This window comes from Lactuca sativa, chromosome 6, assembly GCF_002870075.4.
Source record: "Lactuca sativa cultivar Salinas chromosome 6, Lsat_Salinas_v11, whole genome shotgun sequence".
Lineage (NCBI taxonomy): Eukaryota > Viridiplantae > Streptophyta > Magnoliopsida > Asterales > Asteraceae > Lactuca > Lactuca sativa.
Window position 1 is genome coordinate 146,227,479 of NC_056628.2, and position 6,071 is coordinate 146,233,549.

The window sequence follows — 6,071 nt, forward strand, 5'->3', positions numbered from 1 at the left end:
CGATCAGATCTTGAGTTCCAGGTAGGGGACTTTGTGTTACTGAAGGTGTCGCCCTGGAAAGGGATTATCAGGTTTCGGAAAAGGGGCAAGCTAGGGCCTTCGTATATAGACTCGTTTAGGATCACGAACCGGGTGGGAAAGGTAGCATATCGTTTGGATCTGCCAAAAGAGCTTAGCCAGATTCACAGCACATTCCATATGTCTCAACTTTGGAAGTATGTCACGGACGAGTCCGCAGTCGTTTCATTCGACGACATTCAGGTGGATGAGAGTTTGAGCTATATCGAGAAGCCGGTTGCGATTCTTGATAGGAAGACCAAGGGTCTTCGGAATAAGGAAATATGATTGGTAAAGGTGCAATGGATGCTCCGAAGGGACTCCGAATGCACTTGGCAGCTGAAAGAAGAGATTCGAGAGCACTACCAGGATTTGTTTGGGTCAGCAGACTTCGAGGACGAAGTCTAGTTCAAGTGGGGGAGACTTGTAACACATGTTCAAGGTATTATTTGATTTAGTTAATTTCAAGGTTATGGTGCATGGACTCTGCGAGTTGGGAGTACAACTTGTCGAGTAAGGGCATTTAATCATGGACGCGGATCGGGACCAACTTGGTGAGTCGTAAGGCCCGACTCAACAAGTTGGAGCTATAGAGAAGAAAACCTAATTTCAGGGTTTTCCCTATATAAAGGTCATTAACTGCCCTTGTGGCCTCCCATAGCACCTTATCTCCCTACAGAGAGCAGTTTGCGGCCGTGAACACTCTTGAGTGAGAGTAAGAGCATTTGTGAGTGATTTTGGTGGGTTGTGAAGGACTTTTAGAGCTTGAAGAAGATGGAGCAAGGAGAGTAGCAGTAGATCCGACATCTACACTGTATTGGCCACCATTTTGAGGTATAAAGTCGTTACCTTGATCTTTAGTTACTTAGATCCCTCTTCTTGGAAGTAAATGGCCATTTTTGGTGCAAAATGGAGTTATACTCGGATCTGGACTTATCACAAGAATATGGTTCCAGATCTGTACCTCTTTAGGTCCCCAATGACATAAAGTTGTCTCCTTTTGGCAGTTCAATCCCTTTCCATGTAGTAAGAACTTGTATGAAGACTAGTTTTGGTGTTATGGCCATGTGAGGCCTTGCATGCACGTAAAGTTTGCAACTTTACGTGACATCTACACTAGGGAAGGCTAGATATGAAGTTTGGGACTCTATATCCCACTAGAAAAGGCCGAAAACAAGAAGAACTAAAGGAACTCACCGAGTTCTTTAATCACCTCGATGAGTCGGTCAAGGAGTTTACGGCCAAGGTGTTTTCGATTAGAAGGGTTTGCGGTCACGGGTTTGCAGTTGAGAGTTTACAGTCGCAAACATTATGGAACTCGACGAGTCACTCAAGTGACTCGGCGAGTTGACGAGTTATGCAAGGAACTCGAAGAGTGGTTGGTTGTACTCGATGAGTTGAGGTCAACATGGATTGTTGACCTTGACAGTTGACCTTGATCTTGACCTTGACCAGGGTTGACGTTGAGTGAATTTATGGGATGGTGTTAAGTTAATCACTTGATAATTATAGGCAGTTGAGAAGAGTCAGTGTGGGACATATCGAAATTCAACTTACCATTTTAGCATTCCAGAGGTGAGTCTCCTCACCATACCCATGGGTCTAAGGCACCAAGGCCGGTCCATTTTATATTGTGTAATATCCTAGCTGAAATTGTGTTATGTGACATGTTAGTTGGCATGAGCTAGGAAGTATGTTAGTGGTATATGTGGTATGTTTGTATGGAAGACCATAGGAGAGCCCATGACACTTGGATGTAAGACCATGTGGAGATCCCATAGCTTTCCTATCAAAGACCATGACAGAGGCCATGACACTTAGGTGTAAGACCAGGTCGGGAGCCCATGGCATCCCTATCTGTTGTTTGCATGGCTTATATGATATGTGTAACTGTTATAGCTAGTATGATATGTTATATGAGGTTTGTGTGTGGGTACGCTGTGGGTGGAACTCACTAAGCATTAGCTTACAGTTTGTGGATTTGTTTCAGGTACATCTGAGCCCAAGGGCAAGAGCAAGTCTTAACGGCGCGACGTGCACTCTTTCATCGATGTTTTATGGGACACTCTGATGTTTTAAATAAAGTTGTAAAGGTTGTGGATTGAAAACATTTCTTTTGGGATTTCATGGTTTATGTAAACGTGTTTGATTAAATTAAAAATGAAAAATTTATTTTTTAAAAAAATTGGGTCGTTACACTTAGATTAGGTAATAAAGGCACTAAGTTTAACTGTGTTAGAGAACATAATTTGATCATAATTGTGTTTGGTTATTTGTCTTGATCGTAGATAATTAATCTTAGATATATTTTACCTAGCCCAATAATCTTAAATAATCAATTTTGTGTCACTTGTGTATGATAATTGTATAGTTGTTCATGAATTGGTGAAAACATTAGGAGATGGGATTAAGATTCTTTATAATATTTAAGTTGGTAGCCAACTAAATTAATACATGTCTTGAAATTAACCATAGGAAAAAGGGGGATTCAAAGATAAAAGAAAGTGTCTTCATAATCATGATTATAATCGTCTTTAGTTAGTTTTTGCTTAGTTTTGAGTTATTTAAGTAGTTAATTTAAACTAAACTTGAAAAATCAGATAAAAAACCCCATTTTTAGTTATTGTTTTTAGATTAATTTTTAGTAGTTATTTTATTAGCTAAATATTGTTCTCCGAATTTGATACCCGACTTACATTTCTATATTATAAACTGACTACGAAGAGTGCATATATGTGCATTAGTACATCAGTTTAGTTATGATTAAAGATTTAAAACTGGTAGGTATATTTGTGCACATTATGTTTTTGGTGTCGTTGTCGGGGAACGGTTCTTTTTCACTTTTTAATTTAATTGCTTTAAGTCAATCAATCATTTTTGCGGGGTAAAAACCACAAAAATTTATTTTTCAGTTTATGTAAATTTTTTTCATTTTTTATAGTGTTCAGGTCGTGACCATCTCACTGTCACAATGTGAGAATTAAACTTTTTCAGTTTTTTTGTTTATTTGCTTTTTAGTTTGTTTTTATGTTTTTGTTTTGTTTTGTTTCAGTGATATATGACAAGGGGATCCAACTTTCCTTTCATACCACCACTTGACGATCCATAGTCCTCATTCCACAAAAAGAAAGATAAAAAGGTTGACGACTCAAGTAGTAGTTTTCATGTGGACAAGTTCGAAAGCTTTGAAAAGACTCCCACAAGAAGGGCAATGGGCACGAACCAGAAACCACAGGCGATTCTGAAGATGAAGTCAAAAGAGATGTAAAAGAAATGGACGAGATATGTGACAACTGGAAAATTTTAGAACAAGCAAGGTCTAAATTGTAACTATGTGTAAGTGAATTCACAACGTAACTTTGTTGCAATAAAACTTTGAAAACCTAAAAGGTATTGTTTGTATAAGTGTATATAGGTATATATACTTTGAAGATCATATCCGTAATAAACACTGAAGAGCCACAAGTTATAACGAGTAAAGCCAAGTCAAATAGTTAGGATTTGATTCATAATTTATGCCATGCCTTTGGGATTTCGGTTATGATGGGCCAAAATCACATGCCTAGGCCGAAAACACGCCAAGATCAAAACCACTAGGACCAAAAACACCATTTGTGGAGAGATTAGGACCGAAATCACATGGTGTACAAGGTGATTTTGGTCATGCATTGGCGGAAATCACCAATTTGATCCTTTCCTACGGTGATTTCGGTAGGAATAAAGAGATAAGGAGTTGACTTTATGATTAGATATTTCACCCTTTTCCCATACAAAACTATACCCAACATATATCAATGTTAATAACCAACAGTTAACAAAGCATATATCCAATCAATTTCTTTCCTTATCTAAGGCCGAGATCACCACCTTAAATCACCCACCATTCATATACACCTTTCTATTAACTTCATTTCCTATCAAAGAACCAACTACAAGCATCCAAGGATTTAATCTTCAAGCTTATTCTTAGAATTTTGGTAAGCTTTTCTTGTTAATCTAGTGTTTTTATACACTTTCATGTTAGTTTTATTCTACTTACACACATCATTATGTGTTAAAACTCTTAGGATAATCTCATCTCCAAAGAGTTCATCAACCACATTCAAGTGTTTAGGCTTGGACATCTTCACACCATCTCTTCAAACAACCGACAAATCCACTCAAGGTGAGTTCATACCCCCACATTTTTCGAATTTTTCATGTTTAGGGGGGGGGGGGGGGGGCAATACAAGTAAAACTTTGTTTAACACACAAATACTTGCAATGTATCATCTTTATGTTAAAATAAGATATTATTTGCATGAGTTATGTTTATTACTAGCTTTTATCCAAATATTTGTGATATATTAGTTTTGAAATGCAAAACTAACAAAGACAAAAAAAATACTCCATGTCTTAGAATCATAATCAAAATTATGAATTGTAAAACTACAAGGTTTTTGGAAGGCTTTTTATCAAAATATAGGTTTTCCAACAAGGACTACATTCTAATTATTTCACTATTTTTTTTGTTACAATCCAAAAATATGATGTCTAAACTTATATTTTGATACTAGAAAAGATCACTACAAGGTATTTATATAAAGGATTATATAAATGGTCTCAACAAACAAACAAGATAAACTATCATTGGTATAGTTTGGGAGTCACAAACACTACACTATCAATTTAGAAGAAACATGTAATTATTTAAAGGTATAATTATTAGATTTACAAGAAAAGGAGTTTTCAGTTCACGTAAATCGGTTGATACTAGTTGTGAGACATTTTGCTTCACCATACCCACCAGAGTACATATAAAGTCCTGAATTATAACCATAGTCTCTTGTAGGGAGAACGTGAAACTTGTGTATATCTATATGGGACTGAAAACTCCACACCTAAACTGTTAGCTACAGTTAGACTAGCAGGTCTGAGGTGATAAATGTCATAACAATTCCGACCCTTGAAGCACGTCCTTCAGACCACTAGTCGCATTAGTATGATTGTAATAACTCACAAAGGGTATCGACAACACATTTGATTTACTGGTAACATACATTCAAGTAGTTTTATATAAGTATAAAACTTCTTAACACTAATTTTCAATACATCGTTACTCACATTTTTAGTCTTTGGATTAAGACTTACAGTTCATTTTAAAGAAAAATATTGGATTTTCTGGAAGTATACACTAGTATTTTACACGAAACGGTTACAAAATCCTTCTCATACAAAAACGCTTATGAACTCACCAACTTTATTGTTGACACTTTTCAAAATTACTTGTATTCTCGGGAAACTAGTAAACAAATAACCACAAGAGTTTTTGGTGGATGGGACGTCGTTGCATCACGTTATTTACTTTTTTCATATGCATTTGATATCATGTAAACAATGTTTTGAGCACAATGCAAACTTATTAAATATTCAATACATTGGTTGTAATGCTTTGATCGCTAGTATTCAATTGTTGTGATACTGTACATGAAAGTCATCCGCCCCCAGATGTTTTCGTCGTTCTGGTTTGGGGGTGTGACAGATAGGTATTAGAGGATTGTTTATTATGAACTAAGTATATCAAACCATGTAAGATATACAACTATAAATACAATCCAGCTAAAGCACTCCAACTAAATGTATACCTTTAAAATATAAGTATTTTTATAAGAGTATATATACATGCATACATACGAGGACAGTGTCGTAATAAGAACCATATAAAAGTATTTAGATAAGTTAAACATTGCGATTAAGACTGGGCAGTTATGTAATCATATCTAGGATAAATATAGCCTGATCAACTATATTTATATGAGATATGACAAACATGTGTTTAGGAATTGTCGCAGAGGGCAACAAATCTAAAACGTAACAATTCTATATACCAAGAAACTCTAGAATCAAACATAAAGATTAAAATACTATAGGAGTATTTTAGAATACTATAGGATCATACACATAAAACCTTCATATATTTCTCATATCTCTATTCTCGCACATACATCATGGCAAGATTTCACAGGTCCACAGAC